Here is an 18,083-nt window from a genome sequence, read left to right as displayed (position 1 = left end):
TGTGGACAAATTTGTGTCCACACATTTGTGGAAAAATTCTTTGTGGACAAAGGATAGACAGAAAAAGTCATCTGTCTGCTCACTGAGATAAATGCATATCTGATTTCTTCCTTTGGAAAGGCTCATTAGAAACTCAAAAGAATGCAACTGTTTGTCTCTTATCTATGACCCAGAAGCCCCCTCTCCAATTTGAATTGTCCCACTTTTCCAGACAGAACCAATGTACTTCTTACATATATTGATTGATGTCTCATTTCTCCTTATAATGTATAAAACCAAGCTGTGCCCGGACCACCTCGGGCACATGTCAGGACCTCCTGAGGCTGTGTCATGGGCTCGTGTCCTCAACCTCAACAAAATAAAACTTCCTGAATTGACGGACACTTGTCTCACATATCTGGGGGTCACAGATATGTCTATATATTGTATGTCCATTAACACAGATTTATAATTACTGTTTTATGAGTTGGTCTTTTGAATCATATAAAAAAAACAGGAGTTACAAACCAAAACTATCATAATCCTTGATTTTCTATTTTCCTGTGTAGTTACCTTTACTTATACCACTGCCCTCTGGTCTCCAAGGCTTCTGATGAGAAATCTGCTAAAAATCTTATTGAGGCTCCTTTGTACGAGACCAGCTGCTTCTCTCTTGCTGCTTTCTTTGTCATTGTTTTTTTGACGGTTTGACAACAGTGTTTGTCACTGTGGATCTCTGAGTTTATCTGGCTTGCAGTTTGTTGAGATTCTGGGATATGTAGATTCATTTATTTCATCAAATTTGGGGAGTTTGGGGATACTATTCTTTCAAGTAATTTTTCTTCCCTTTTCTATTTCTCCTCTCCTTTCGGGACTCCCGTGATGTGTATGTTGGTATACTCGATGGTGTCCCAGGTCCCTCGGGTTATTCCATTTTTCTGCATCTTTTTTCTTTCTGCTCTTCAGAGTGGATAATTCCAATCGCCTTGTCTTCAGGTTCCCTGATCCTTTCTTCTATGTGCACAAATCTGACATTGAACCCCTCGACTGAACTCTTCACTTCTTCCTTTTCTTTTTTGAGACAGTCTCACTATGTTGCCCAGGCTGCAGTGCAGTGGAATGTGACTCACTGCAGCCTTGGCTTCCTGGGCTCAAGCAATCTTCCCACCTCAGCTTCCCAAGTAGCTGGGACTATAGGCATATACCACCACACCTGGCAAATTAAAAAAAAATTTTTTTGTAAAGACAAGGTCTCACTATGTTGCCCAGGCTGGTCTTAAATTCCTGGGGTCAGCATCCCAAAGTGCTGGCATTACAGGTGTGAGCCACCGTGCCCAGCTGAATTCTTCATTTCTGCTATTTTGCTTTTCAGCTCCATACTGTCCATTTGGTTCCCTATTATAATTTATGCATCTTATTGAGATTGCCTCTTGGTTCACACCTTGTTCTTCTGATTTTCTTTAGCTCCATGTCCATATTTCCCTTTAGCTTATTGAATATAAATACACACACACACACACACACACACACACACACATATATATATATAGAGAGAGAGAGAGAGATGGAGTCTTGCTTTGTCACCCAGGCTGGAGTGCAGTGGTGCAATCTCAGGTCACTGCAACCTCTGCCTCCCAGGTTCAAGAGATTCTCCTGCCTCAGCCTCCTGAGTACCTGGGATTACAGGTGTGTGCTACCACATCTGGCTAATTTTTGTATTTTTGGTAGAGACAAGGTTTCTCTATGTTGGCCAGGCTGATCTTGAACTCCTGACCTCAGGTGATCTGCCCTCCTCGGCCTCCCAAAATGCTGGAATTACAGGCGTGAGCCACCGCACCCAGCCTGCTTATTGAATATTTTTAAGATAGTTGATTTAACATTTTTGTCTGTACTTCCAATGTCTGGACAGCTTCAGAAGTGACTTCTATAAAATTACCTTTTTTTTTTTTTTTTCCTGTGAATGGGTCATACTTTCCTGTTTCTTTGTATGCTGTGTAATTTTGTGTTGGAACTGGACATTTCAAGTATTATAATGTGTGTCTGAGTCCACTTGTGTTGCCAAAGGAGCACCTCAGGCTGGGTAATTTATAGAGACTTTGTCTTGCTCCTGGTTCTGCAGGCTGTACAGGAAGCATGGCACCAGCATCTGCTTCTGGCAAGAGACTCAGGCTGCTTTTACTCATGGCAGAAGGAGAAGGGGAGGTGGCACATCACATGGTGAGAGAGACACAAAAACGAGGAGTGAGGTGCCAGGGTCTTTTTAACAAGCAGATCTCGGAGGAGCTACTAGAGGGAGAACTCACTCTACCGTGAGGACAGTACCAAACCATTCACAAGGCATTCACCCCAATGACTCAAATACCTCCCACCAGGCCCCGCCTCCAATGGAGATCCAATTTCCCCATGAGATTTTGAGGACAAATATCCAAGCTATATAAATGTGGTTAACTCTGAAAATCAGATTCTTCCTCCTCAAAAATTGCTGTTGAGGGCTACAATTGTCTTTTTTTTTTTTCTTTTTGAGATGGAGTCTCACTCTGTTGTCCAGGCTGGACTGCAGTGGCCCAATCTCAGCTCACTTCAATCTCCACCTCCTGGTTTCAAGCAATTATCCTGTCTCAACCTCCCGAGTAGCTGGGATTACAGGCACCCGCCACCACGCCCGACTAATATTTTTGTATTTTTAATAGAGATAGGGTTTCACCATGTTGGCCAGGCTGGTTTCAAACTCCTGACCTCAAGTGATCCACCTGCCTCAGCCTCCCAAACTGCCAGGATTACAGGTGTGAGCCACTGCACCTGGCCAATTATCTTTTTTTTTTTTGGAAGACAAGAGTCTCACTCTGTCACTCAGGCTAGAGTGCAGTGGTGCAATCTCAGCTCACTGCAACCTCCGCCTCCTGGGTTCAAGCAATTCTCCTGCCTCAGCCTCCCAACTAGCTGGGACTACAGGCTCCTGCCACCACACCAGGCTAATATTTTTGTATGTTTAGTAGAAACGGGGTTTTGTCATGTTGGCCAGGCTGGTCTCGAACTCTGGACCACAGGTGATAAGCCCGCCTCAGCTCCCAAAGTGCTGGGATTATAGGTGTGAGCCACGGTGCCCGGCAATATGTTTAGCGACTTTTCCAAACTATGTTTGCAAAGTCTGTATCCCTTCTTATGAGTAGTCATTGAAGTTTATTTCATTACCTCTGCAGTCAGCCAGTGATCTAATAGAGATTTTCTTAAATGTCAAAAAGTAGATCTCTTTACATCTTTCAATACAGGCCACATTAAGGAACTAAAAAAAAGAGAGAACTAAAATAACCCAACTCTAGGAGGAAGAAGAGAATAATAAAGATTAGTGTGGGCTGAGTGCGGTGGCTCATGCCATAATCCCAGCACTTTGAGAGGCTGAAGTGGGAGGATCACTTGAGGCCAGGAGGTTGAGAACACCCTGAGCAGCACAGCAAGATATTGTTTCCACAAAAAATTAGAATTAAAAAATTAGCTAGGCATGGTGGCACATGCCTGTAGTCCTAGCTATTCAGGAGGCTGCGGCAGAAGGATTGGTTGAGCCCAGGAGTTTGAAGTTACAGTGAGCTATGATCATACTATTGCACTCCAGCCTGGATGACAGAGCAAGACCCTGTCTCAAAAAAATATATATATATATACACACACACACATATATATGTGTGTGTGTGTGTGTGATTAATGACATATAATGACATAGAGAATAAAAAATAAGAGATATAAACAAAAGCAAAATTAGTACATTGAAAATACTAACAAAATTGACAAACTGTTAGCTAGATTGACAAGGAATAAAACAAGACTAAAATTACTAAGATCACAAATGAACTGGAAACATTACTACTGATTTTACAGAAATGAAATGGATTATAAAAGAATGCTATAAGCAACAAATTGGATAGCTTAAATGAAATGAACAAATTCTTGAATGCACACATACTACCAAAACTGACTCAAGAAGAAATACAAAATCTAAATAGACCTATAACAAAGAGATTGAATCAATAATCAAAAACCTTCTAACAAAGCAAAACTCAGGAGCTGAGAGCTTCACTGGTGAACCAAACATTTAAAGTAGAATTCAAGTAGAATTCTCAAACTATTCCAAAAAATTGAGGAGGAAGAAACACTTCCTAACTCATTTTGTAAGGCCAGCATTCCCCTGATATTAAAGCCAGAATGGCACTACAAGAAATAAAATTACGGACCAATATCTCTCATGAACATAGATGCAAAAATTCTCAACAAAACACTAACAAACTGAATTCAACAGTGTATTAAACAGATCATACGCCATGACCAAGTGGGATTTATTCCAGGAATGCAAGGATGGTTGAACATGCAGAAATCATTATGATTCAACACATTTATAGAATGAAGAGAAAAAAACACATAATTTCCTCGATGCAGAAAAAGCACTTCACAAAATCCAACACTCTTTCATTATATAAATGCTCAATAAACTAGGAATAGAAGGGAACTTTCTCAACATGATAAAGCCCATATATGAAAAGGCCACAGCTAACATTACATTCAATGGTGAAGGGCTGAAAACCTTCCCCCTAAGATCAGGAAGAAGACGAAGATCCCCACTTTCAACACTTCTATCTAACATAGTGCTGAATATTTTAGCCAGAGCAATTAAATAAACAAACAAGTGTCAAATTAGAAAAGAATTAAAATTATCTCTATTTGTAGGTGACATGATCTTATATGCAGAAAATCTTAAAGAATCCACAAAGAAAAACACTTTTAGAGCTAACAAACTGGACAAAGTTGCAAGGCACACAAAACCAATACACAAAAATTAGTTGCATCTGTATACACTATCAAGGAACAATCCCAAACTGAAACTAAGAAAACAATTCCATTTACAATGGCACCAAAAAGGCAAAATACTTAAGAATTAACCAAAAATATGGAAGGCTTGTACACTAAAAAACTTGCACACTGCAAAATACATCTGAAGGAAATTAAATAAGACCTAAATAAATGGAAAGACATCTGTGTTCATGGATTGGAAGACTTGAGACTGCTAAAGTGGCAATACTACCCAAAGTAGCCTACAGACTTGGTGTAATCCCTATCAAAATCCCAATGGTGTTTTTTGCAGAAATAGAAAACTCGATCCTAAAATTCACCTGGAATCTCAAGGGACTTGAATGGCCAAAATAATTCTGAAAAACAGCAAAGTTGGATTCATACTTCCTGATTTCAAAACTTACTACAAAGCTACAGTAATCAAAATTGTATAGTATTGGCATAAGGATAGACATGGAATAGAATTAAGAGTTAAACTCTCACATATGACCAACTGATTCCCAACAGGGGGAAAAGGCCATTCAATGGGGGAAAGGACAGTGTCTTCAACAAACGGTGCTGAGAAAATGTTAACCACATGCAAAAGAATGAACTTGGACCCTGACCTTACCCCATATTCAAAAAGTAACTCCAAATGGATTAAAGATTAAACTTAAGAGCTAAAACTACAAAACTTTTGGAAGAAAAGACAGGAGAAAATACTGGATTTCGCAACGTTTTCTCTTTCTTTCTTTCTTTTTCTCTTTCTCTCTTTTTCTTTCTTTCTTTCCCTTTCTCTCTCTCTCTCTCTCTCTTTGAGGCAGAGTCTCACTCTGTTGCCAAGGAGTGCACTGGTGTGATCTCGGCTCACCACAGCCTTCACCTCCCAGGTTTAAAGTGATTCTTCTGCCTCAGCCTCTTGAGTAGCTGGGACTACAGGCGCATGCCATAATTTTGTATTTTTTCAGTAGAGATGTGGTTTCACCATGTTGGCCAGGCAGGTCTTGAACTCCTGACTTCAGGTGATCCACCCACCTGGGCCTCCCAAAGTGCTGGGATTACAGGCATGAGCCACTGTGCCCAGCTAGCAACATTTTCTTAAACATGACACTGAAGGCTGGGCACGGTGGCTCACGCTTGTAATCCCAGCACTTTGGGAGGCTGAGGCGGGCAGATCACCTGAGGCTGGGAGTTTGAGACCAGCCTGACCAATATGGAGAAACCCTGTGTCTACTAAAAATAAAATTAGCCGGGTATGGTGGCACATGCCTGTAATCCCAGCTACTCGGGAGGCTGAGGCAGAAGAATTGCTTGAACCTGGGAGCCAAAGGTTGTGGTGAGCCGAGATCGCGCCATTGCACTCCAGTCTGGGCAACAAGAGCAAAACTCTGTCTAAAAAAACAAAACAAAACAAAACAAACAAAAAAAACGCTGAAAGCACAAGCAACAAAAGAAAAAATAGATAAACTGGATTTCATGAAAATTAACAACTTTTGTGAATGAAAGGACACTATCAAGCGAGTAAAAAGACAACCCACTGAGTGGGAGAAAATATTTGCAGATCATATCTCTGATAAGGGTCTAGTATCTGGAACATATAAAGAATTTCAACAACTCAACAACAAAAAGACACACAACCCAATAAAAACTGGACTTGAACAGACATTTCTCTGGAGAAGATATGCAAATGGCCAATACGCACATGAAAGAGCTCTCAACATCATTAGTCATTAGGGGACCGCAAATCAAAACCACAGTGAGATTCCACTTCACATCCATTAGGATGGCTATTATTAAAATACTACTGTGGGGCCGGGCACGGTGGCTCACGCCTGTAATCCCAGCACTTTGGGAGACCAAGCCAGGCAGATCACTCAAGGTCAGGAGTTCGAGACCAGCCTGGCCAACATGGTGAAACCCCGTCTCTCCAGGGGAGCAGCCCTGGCCCCGCAGGTGGGAGCCGGCGAGAAGGGGCGCCCGGGCGGTGTGGACGGGCTGCGGGGAGAGCGGGGAGGGCGTTCCGGGCGCGCGGCAGGAGGCCCCGGTCCTGAGCCCCGCAGAGGACGCGAGTCCGGCGCCGCCTCCACGACACGTGGGGACGAACAGCCTCGAGCTGGGGCGCGGGGCGGCCACTTGCCTCTCGGCGAAGACCGACGTCGCTGGGCGTTTTGCGGAGAGTCCTCGTGGCTCCGACTCGCCCCGATACCTGCCCCCGACGGAGCAGACGCCGCCCAGACCTCCCGCCCGGATTTCCGGGTCTGGCGTCCGCCCGCGCGGGGCCCTGAGGGAAGGCGGGGGCGTCGCGCTTCCGGGGGAGGCGAGAGGGAGGAGGGGGCGGGAGGAGGGGGCGGGCCGGGGGCGAGGCTCGGGCTTGGCTTACAGGCCCTGGAGGGCTGGGCAGGACCCGCGGCTGCTGCGGATGAGGGGCGGCCTCCGCGGAGCCCCGTGGCGGCGGGAATAAGGGCGGGGCGTCCTGCCCCCTCCACGCGCGGGAACCGGGAGCGGGGGCTCAAGGTCTCCCGTCTCCCCGCCCCCTCGCTTGAGCTTTTACTGGGGGAGTTGTCTTTGAGGACAAGCTCCTGCCTCAGCTTCAGGTTCCCAGGACGCGTCTTCCCCTCGCCGCTGAGCCACCCCGACGGGGCGCTCCTGGAGAGACCCTCCCTTCACCCCAGGAGGGACCCCACAGGCGCCTGCGTCCTGCGAAGGTGGCGATTCCACTGCGTGGCAGTGCTGCTCCCCCATCCCGGGGGAGTCTGGAGGGAGCCGGGTGGACACAGGCTCAGGGTGACCCTCGCCACCTGGATGGCCTCAGGGTGACCCTCACCACCTGGGTGGCCGGGGAGAGCGTCTCCATCTCTGACCTGTGCCTTTTTATCCATGAACGAGGACCCGAGGGCAGGCTGCCCAGCGGGCCGGGCTCCCACCCGGGCAGGGCCTCAGGCAGCTCTGCGCGCCCTGGAGCAGTGGCAGGTGCCGGTTCGCTCATCTGGAAATGCCCCCGCCCCCAGCTCCCCTAGGCCTTCCCAGGAACACCCACAACGGTTCATCTCAGAATACCGATGACCGGTTGTTCCAGCAGCATTTGCTGAGAAAATTTTCCTTTCTGCACTGGATGGCCCCTTTGCCAAAGATCAAAGGAGATGATGAGTTTCTGTGGGTGTATCGGAACTATGTGTTCCCTTCTGTGGATCTATGCATCTATCACTTTGCCGATTCCACGTGGTCATGACTGCTGTGGCGCTATAGTAAGTGTTAAACTCAGATAGTCAGCTGGCCGCGGTGGCTCACGCCTGTAATCCAGCATTTTGGGAGGCCGAGGCGGGAGGATCACCTGAGGCCAGGAGTTCAAGACCAGCCTGACCAACATGGCAAAACCCCATCTCTACTAAAAATACAAAAATTAGCTGGGCGTCGTGGCGGGCGCCTGTAATCCCAGCTACTCGGGAGACTGAGGCAGGAGAATCGCTTGAACCCGGGAGGTGGAGGTTGCAGTGAGCCGAGATGGTGCCACTGCACTCCAGCCTGGGTGACAGAGCCAGACTCCGTCTCAAAGACAAAGAAAATCGGATAGTCTGAATCCTACAACTGTTTTCTTGCTTTCAAATTTTAGTTATTCTAATTAATTACCCTTCCATGTAAAGTTTAAAATCAGTCTACATCTACCAAAGGAAAAAAAAATCCTGCTGGAATTTTGCCTGGTTTTGTGTTAAATCTGTAGATCACTTGGGGAGAAAGGACCTCTTTACTATGCTGAACTTTCAAATCCACAAACCCAGTAAGTCTTTCCCTTTATTTGATTATTTTCAAGAGCATTTTATAGTTTCCAATGCACAGGTTTCGTACGTTGTGTTGGATTTACATCCAGGCATGTTTTGGAGCTATTGTAAATTATAATCTTAATATTTTTTGGCTTCCTATTGTTCACTGTTTGTATATGGGAATAAAACTGATTGATTGATTGATTGATTGATTTATCAGACAGAGCCTCCCTCTGTCGCCCAGGCTGGAGTACAGTGGCACGATCTCAGCTCACTGCAACCTCCGCCTCCTGGGCTCAAGTGATTCTCCTGTCTCAGCCTCCCTAATAGCTGGGATTACAGGCGCCTGCCACCACGCCCGGCTAATTTTTGTGTTTTTTAGTAGAGACGGGGTTTCATCATATTGGCCAGGCTGGTCTTGATCTTCTGACAAAGTACTGGGATTACAGGCGTGAGCCACTGCGGCAGGCCTTGATTGATTTCTATGTGTTGACCTTGTAACCTGCAACCTGGCTAAACTCATTCATTGGTTCTATGTTCTTTGGGGTTTTTTTTTTTTTTTTTGGTGACAGAGTCTCACTCACGCTGTCGCCCAGGCTGGAGTGTTGTGCTGTCATACAATCTTGGCTCACTGCAACCTCCGCCTCCCAGGCTCAAGTGATTCTCCTGCCTCAGCCTCTCAAATAGCTGGGACTACAAGCATCCACCACCACGCCTGGCGATTTTTGTATTTTTAATAGAGATGGGGTTTCTCCATGTTGGCCAGGCTGGTCTTGAACTCCTGACCTCAAGTGATCCACCTGCCTCAGCCTCCCAAAGTGCTGGCATTACAGGTGTTAGCCATGGCACCTGGCCTTGTTCTTGATTTCTAATAGGTTCCCTGGGATTTTCTACATAGATAATCATGTTTGTCTGCAAATCAGGGCACTTTCATTTCTTCCTTTCCAGGTGGTATGCCTTTTATTTCTGGTCTCTCCCTTTTGTAGTAGCTGGAACTTCTAGCATGGTGTTGATAAAGAGGGTGAGGGTGGAAATCCTTACCTTGACCCTGGTCTTAGGACCAGGGGGAAGGCATCTAGGCCTTCACCACAAAGTATGCAGTTAGCTGCAGGATATTTGTTGATGTCTTTTGTCAGGCTGAGGAAATTTGCTGGACGTAGAAGTCTGAAAAATGTTGTGTCTTTTCTTTGTAGCCCCTATGAGTTCTGATGAGAAATCCAGTCATTCAAATCATTTTTCTTTATAGATAATACATCTGTAGATAGATAATACATCGATTTTCTCTGGCTGCTTTTAAGATTTTTATTTTTATTTTTGAGGCAGAATCTTACTCTATCACCCAGGATGGAGTACAGTGGCATGATCTCACTGCAACCTCCGCCTTCCGGGTTCAAGCAATTCTTGTGCCCCAGCCTCCTGAGTAGCTGGGACTACAGGTGCACGCCACCACGCCCGGCTCATTTTTGTATTTTTAGTAGAGATGGGGTTTTGCCACGTTGGCCAGGCTGATCTCGAACTCCTGACCTCAAGTGATCTGCCCCACCTTGGCCTCTCAAAGTGCTGGGATTACAGGTTGAGCCACTGCACCTGGCCTTAAGATTTTTTTGTCTGTAGTTTTCAGCAATTTAATCTTTGAAGTGTCTTGGAATAGATTTCTTGGTTTAACCAGGATGGAGTTTGCTCTGTTTCTTGAATCTGTTGGGTCTTTTACTAAACTTGATAAATTTTTCAGCTGTTACTTCCTTGAATATTCTTTCAGCCTCGTGGTCTCTCTCCTTCTAGGACTCCAGTGACACAAATATTAGCCCTGTTATCGTCCCACAGGTCCTAGAGTCTCTGTTCATTTTTTAAAAATTCTTTTTTCTCTCTCTTGCTCAGATTAATTTCTGTGAACATACCTTTGAGGTCGTTGACTCCTCTATTACTTCAATTCTGCTATTGAATCCATCCAGTGAGTTTTTTCTTCAGTTACATTTTTCAGTTCTGAAATTTCCCTTTGGTTCTTCTTTACATCTTCTATTTCTTTTCTGAGTCCTTCTATTTTAATATTTGTGTCAAGACTGTTTGCAGTTGCTGGTTTGAGCATTTTTACAACAGCTGTTTTAAAGTCGTTGTCAGATGATTCATGCGAGCCATCATATCATTGGTGTTCGTTGTTTTTCCATTCATGAGCTTAGATTTTCGCTTTCTTCATATACCAACTGATTTTTGTTTCTATCATGGAAATGTTGAGTGGTATATTATGACTCTCTGGGTCTTTTTTTTTTTTTTGTCATTCTTATTTTAGTCTCTTGTGCAATGTGGTTCCAGTATCAGTTCATTTTCCAAGCCTTTGCTCTTCTATTCAGGACTAGCCTTTGTGTGCACCACCTAGTGGTTACTCTGAGACCTCAGTGGAGGTCGGCCTGTTAGATCAATTCTCCAAGTATGTGATATGCTAATTAGAAGATCCATACACATGCAGATTAGGAGTGAACCCGGGAGTTTTAGGCATTTTATTCACAACAGGATAAAAAAACAATAAAATACCATCCGGGCGCTGTGGCTCACACTTGTAATCCCAGCACTTTGGGAGGCCAAGGTGGGCGGATCACCTGAGGTCAGGAGTTCAAGACCAGCCTGGCCAACATGGCAAAACCTCATTTCTACTAAAAATACAAAAATTAGCCAGACGTGGTGGTGTACGCCTGTAATTGCAGCTACTCAGGAGGCTGAGGAAGGAGAATTGCTTGAACTCAGGAGGTGGAGGTTGCAGTGAGCCGAAGATTGTGCCACTGCACTCCAGCCTGGGAGACAAAGGGAGACCCTGTCTCAAAATAATAATAGTAAAATACCTAGGAATAAGTTTAACGAAAATAGTGCAAGACTGGTATGCTTAAAACTGTATAGCATTTCAAAGAGATATTGAAGATCTAAACGAATGGATGGACATTCAGTATTTGTGGATTATAAGACTCAATGTTAAGATGACAATACTCTCCAAATTGGTTTGTAGGTTGAATGCAATCCCTATTGAAATGTGAACAGGCTTTTTGGGTTTGCTTTTTTTTGTTTTTGCAGAAATTATCAATCTGATCATAAAATTTATATGGAAATGCAAAGGATCCAGAATAGCCAAAATAATTTTGAAAGGGAACAAAATTGGAAGATTCACACTTTCCATTTACTATAAAACTACAGTTTTAGTTTATTACTGTATAAAACTACAGTAATAGAGTGTGTGCTGGCATGAGGATCAAGATATAGATCAATGGAGAATCCAGAAATAAACCCAAACATTTAGGGTCAGTTGATGTTTGACAAAGGTGCCGAGGCTTTCAGTTGGGGAAAGGACTCTCTTTTCAACAATGGTTCTATGACAGTTAGATATCCACATGTAAAAACATGCGTTTAGACCCCTACCTCACTCCATACACAAAAATTAACTTGAAATGAACCAGAGATAGACCTAAATGAAAGAGCTAAACCCATGAAATGGTTAAAAGGACGCATGAGGGGAAATCTTCATGACTGACCTTGAGTGAAGCAAAATGTTCTCAGATGCAAGACCAAAGGCAGGATCATGAAGGAAAATAGAGATAAATTGGATTTGATCAAAACTGAAAATGGTGTCCTTCAAACAACGTCATTAAGAAAATAAAAATTGGCTGAGCACAGTGGCTCACGCCTGTAATTCCAGTACATTAGGGGGTTGAGGCAGGAGTATCATGAGCCCAGCAATTTGAGACCGGCCTGGGAAACATAGTGAGACCCTGTTTCTACAAAAACAAAATAGAAATGTAAAAAAATCACGCTTGTAATCTCAGCACTTTGGGAGGCCCAGGCAGGCAGATCACCCGAGATCAGGAGTTCGAAACCAGCCTGACCAACATAGTGAAACCCCGTCTCTACTAAAAATACAAAAATTAGCTGGGCGTTGTGGCTTCTGCCTATAAACCCAGCTACTCAGGAGACTGAGGCAGGAGAATTGCTTGAACCCGGGAGGCGGAGGCTGCAGTGAGCTGAGATCGTGCCATTGCACTCCAGCCTGGGCAACAAGAGTAAAACTGTGTCTCAAAAAAAAGAAAGAAAAAGAAAATAAAAGTTTTTTGTTATGTATATTTTACAATTAATAATAAATATATTTTAAAAAATAAGACAAACCAAGTAAAAAAAGAAGACAAAAATTTTATTAGACATCTCAACAAAGAAGATATATAAATGGCTTTGTCTTTTAAACACATGACAAGATGCTCAACATCATTAACTACTGGGAAAATTCAAATCAAAGCCCAGTGGGAGCCAGCTCTGGCACATGCCTGTGGGTCAGCCCTGCTCTGCAAAGGGTGGCAGGGAAAACGCCCAGTGGGTTACCACTTCACACACTAGCATGGCTGTAATAAAAAAGGGCGACAAGAAGAAGGGGTGACAAGGGCGTGGGAACACTGGAAACTTCATATGTTTCAGACATATGAAAAATGTATAGCCGCCAGGCACGGTGGCTCACACCTGTAATCCCAGCACTTTGGGAGGCCGAGGCGGTCAGATCACTTGAGGTCAGGAGTTCAAGAGCAGCCTGGTCAACATGGCGAAACCCTGTCTCTACTAAAAATACAAAAATTAGCTGGGTGTGGTGGTGCATGCCTGTAATCTCAGCTACGCTGGAGGCTGAGGCAGGAGAATTGCTTGAACCCGGGTGGCAGAGGTTGCAGTGAGCTGAGATCATGCCACTGCACTCCAGTCTGAGTGACAGAGGGAGACTCTGTCTCAAAAAAAAAAAAAAAAAAAAAAAATTAGCTGGGCATTGTGGCAGGCGCCTGTAATCCCAGCTACTCAGGAGGCTGAGGCAGGAGAATCACTTGAACCCAGGAGGTGGAGGTTGCAGTGAGCTGAGATCAAGCCATTGCACTCCAGCCTGGGCGACAGAGTGAGACTCCATCTTAAAAAAAAAATTAAAAAATTAAAAAAAAAGTATAGCCAATTTCTTCAGAAGTAAAATGTGTATTTACTGTCTGACCTAACAATGCCATTCCTGTCTCCACCTGAGAGAAATGACAACATATGTCCACACAAGGAATTGTACCTTCGCTTGAGCAACACAGCGAGACCTCGTCTCTACTGAAAAAAAAAATTAGCCCGGTGTGGTTGTGCTCGCCTGTAGTCCCGGCTACTCAGGAGGTGGCTGATGCCGGAGAATCGCTTGAGCCCAGGAGGTAGAGGCTGCAGTGAGCCATGATCACGCCATGGCACTCCAGCCTGGGTGACAGCTAGATCCTGTCGCAAAAACAAAAAACCATAAACAATTCTACCTGGATGTTCATAGCAGCTTTATTAATAACAGCCAAAATGTGGAAACAGCTCGAACGTCCATCAACTGGTGAATGGCTAAACAAAATATGGCTTTGCTGCACAATGGGAGAGAATTATAGGAACTACCCACCCATGATGCTACAGTGTGGACCAACCTCAAAGGATTATGCTCAGTGAGAGCAGCCAGACACCAAACACTACCAGTTGTATGATTCTATTTATGCGGAATTTCCAAAAAAGGCAAATCTATCAAGGCGGAAAGCAGGTTAGAGTTTGCCTAGGGCTGGGGGTGGGAAGAGGAAGTGACTGCTCATGGCTGCGAGGGGACTTCGAGGCGATGGAAATTTCTAAAATTGGAGGGTGGTGATGGTTGCACTAAAATCATTGAGTCGTGGGTGGATCACTGAAATTGCTGGAAGTGGGTGGATTTTATGGTATGTAAATCACACCTCAATAAAACTGTTTTAAAAATACCTTTCACAGATTTTATTAGATTTCCATTTACATCTGAGAAATGTTTAAAGTGACTCAGTATTCGTTTCAGAGAAATTTTTTTAAAATTAATTTAGCCAGTGGAAAGAAATGAGACTGCCCTGGAGGTGCCCCTGTTGGACAAGAACTCCTGTCCCCACCCCGGCAGCAGGTCCTGGCCCCACGGCCTTGCCCCACAGCCTGTCCCCACCCCGGCAGCAGGTCCTGGCTCCACAGCCTGTCCCCACCCCGGCAGCAGGTCCTGGCCCCACGGCCTGTCCCCCGCCGACCACTCTGGAGCCCCACCTGCACCTGCCCGGCTCCCCGATCCCTCTGGCCTCCTTAGGGAAGGAAGTCTTTCCCCAAAGGAACTTCCACCTCCCTCCCTGTCTCTCTGCTGGGTTCTGCCACCACACACACCACACACACACAGCACACACCACTAAACACCACACACACCACACACAACACCACACATGATATATACACACCACACACACACACCACACACCACAAAACACCACACACCACACCACACACAATACCACACATGATACATACATACCACACACAAACACCACACAACACCACACACAACACCATACACACACAGCACACACCACACACACAGCACACACCACAAAACACATGACACACCACACACAACACACATGATATATACACACCACACACACACCACACACCACAAAACACCACACACCACACACCACACCGCACACAATACCACACGATACATACCACACACAAATACACAACACCACACACAACACACACCATACACACACAGCACACACCACAAAACACATGACACACCACACACACCACACATGATATATACACACCACACACACACTACACACCACAAAACACCACATACCACACACACCACACACAATACCACACATGATACATACATACCACACACAAACACCACACACAACACACACCATATGTGCACACACCACACACAGCACACACCACACACAACACCACACATGATATATACACACCACACACACATCACACACCACAAAACACCACACACCACAAAACACCACACACCACACACAATACCACACATGATACATACATACCACACACAAACACAACACCACACACAACACACACCATACACAGCACACACCACACACACAGCACACACCACAAAACACACGACACACCACACACAACACCACACATGATATATACACACCACACACACACACAACACACACCACTAAACACCACACACACAGCACACATAATACCACACGATATATACATACCACACACAAACACCACACAACACACAAACACCACACACCTCAAAACATCACACACACCACACACAAGACCACACATGATATATACATACCACACACAAACACCACACACCACAAAACCACACACACAACACACACCATACAAACACAGCACACACCACACACACACAACACACAACACCCCGCATGATATATACATACACACCACAAAACACCACACACCACACACACCACAAATACCACACATGATATATACACACCACACACAAACAACACACACCACAAAACACCACACACACACAACACACACCATACAAACACACAACACACGATATATACACACCACAAACACCACACACCACAAAACACCACACACACACTACACACACCATACACACACAGCACACACCAGTAAATGCATGACACACACACCACACACAACACGATATATACACACCACACACAAACACCACACACAACACACACCATACACACACAGCACATACCACAAAACACCACATACACCCCATACACACACAACACACATCATATATACACACCACACACAAACAGCACACACCACAAAACACCACACACACACAACACACACCATACATGATATATACACACCACACACAAACACCACACACCACAAAACGCCACACACACCACACACACACCACGAACAATACCACACATGATATATACATACCACACACAAACACCACACACCACAAAACACCACACACAACACACAAACACAACACACAAGACCACACATGATATATACACAACACACACAAATACCACACACCACAAAACACCACACACCACAAAACACCACACACGCACAACACACACGATATATAACACCACACACAAATACCGCACACCACAAACCACACATGCACAACACACACCATACACACATAGCACACACCAGTAAATGCATGACACACACACCACACACAACACCACACATGATATATACACACCACACACAAACACCACAAAACACCACACACATAACACACACCATACACAGCACACACCACAAAACACCACAAACACAACACACACACAGCATACACAAAACACCACACACACCCCATACACACACAGCACACACACACCAGTAAATGCCTGACACACACACCACACACAACACCACACGATATATTCACACCACACACCACAAAACACCACACACAACACACCATACAAACACCACATGCCACAAACACACCATACTTACTATACCACATACACTATACACAACACCACACATGATACATACATACCACACACAAAAACCACACACCACAACATAGACACAACACATGACACAAATACCACATACCACAAACACACCATACCCACCATACCACATACACACACTATACACAGCACACAATGCAAAACACATGACACACCATACATACCACCACATGATACATACACACCACACACAAACACCACATTCCACAAAACACCACATGACACACCATACATACCACCACATGATACATACACACCACACACAAACACATTCCACAAAACACCACACAACACACACCATACACACACAGCACATACCACAAAACGCATGACACACACACCACACAACACCACACGATATATACACACCACCCACAAACACCAGACACCACAAAACACCACACAACACACAACATACACAGCACAAACCACAAAACACCACACATGATATATACACACCACCCACAAACACCAGACACCACAAAACACCACACAACACACAACATACACAGCACACACCACAAAACACATGACACACACACCACACAACACCACACGATATATACACACCACCCACAAACACCAGACACCACAAAACACCACACACACAACACACATAACATGATACACACACCACACACCACATATCACATAGTCTATATATAACACCACACGATACATACACAACACATACACCATACACAATACACACGATACACACACACTACACACCATACACAAACACCATACATAAACACTGCACACAACCACACATCTTACACAAACACTACACACCACACAATACACATAGCACGCACACACACACACTATACACATCACACACACATCACACCACACACACACCCCCCCTATCTGCTGGAACCTCCCGGAGGGCGGCCACTGGCCTGTGGGGTTGCCAAGGGGGCCGTGGGTGGGACCGGGCCAGCCGCGGGGACCCCAGGCCGGGAAGGGATTTCCTCAGGTGTGGAGACTCGGCCCGGCCCTGCCTCGGCCCCTCCAGTGGGACCAGGGAGGAGGGGGCGGGGACGGGAAGGGACACAGAGCTGGACTGGAGGAGGTGGGGGCGCAGCGCCAGAGGGACCTCCGGGACACAGGAGGCTGGGGGCGGTGGGGCCGGGGTCTGGGGAAGCTAGGAAGGGGGTCCCGGCGGAGCTGCCAGACGAGG

At 45.3% G+C, this 18,083-nt stretch overlaps 1 long non-coding RNA gene across 1 annotated transcript; it reads right to left on the bottom strand.

Annotated features, from left to right (window-relative positions):
• Nucleotides 1-74: 74 nt before the first annotated feature.
• LOC129052764 (uncharacterized) lies at nucleotides 75-7,085 on the bottom strand. The gene is made up of 2 exons (XR_008517924.2): nucleotides 6,500-7,085; nucleotides 75-1,192 (listed from the first exon to the last, which is right to left on the bottom strand). It is a non-coding gene; the product is annotated as an uncharacterized LOC129052764 (long non-coding RNA).
• Between the last annotated feature and the right edge of the window lie 10,998 nt (nucleotides 7,086-18,083).

This window comes from Pongo abelii, chromosome 23 (assembly GCF_028885655.2).
Source record: "Pongo abelii isolate AG06213 chromosome 23, NHGRI_mPonAbe1-v2.0_pri, whole genome shotgun sequence".
Lineage (NCBI taxonomy): Eukaryota > Metazoa > Chordata > Mammalia > Primates > Hominidae > Pongo > Pongo abelii.
The sequence above is the reverse complement of the archived record's forward strand: the minus strand, read 5'-3'. Positions and strand labels throughout refer to the sequence as shown.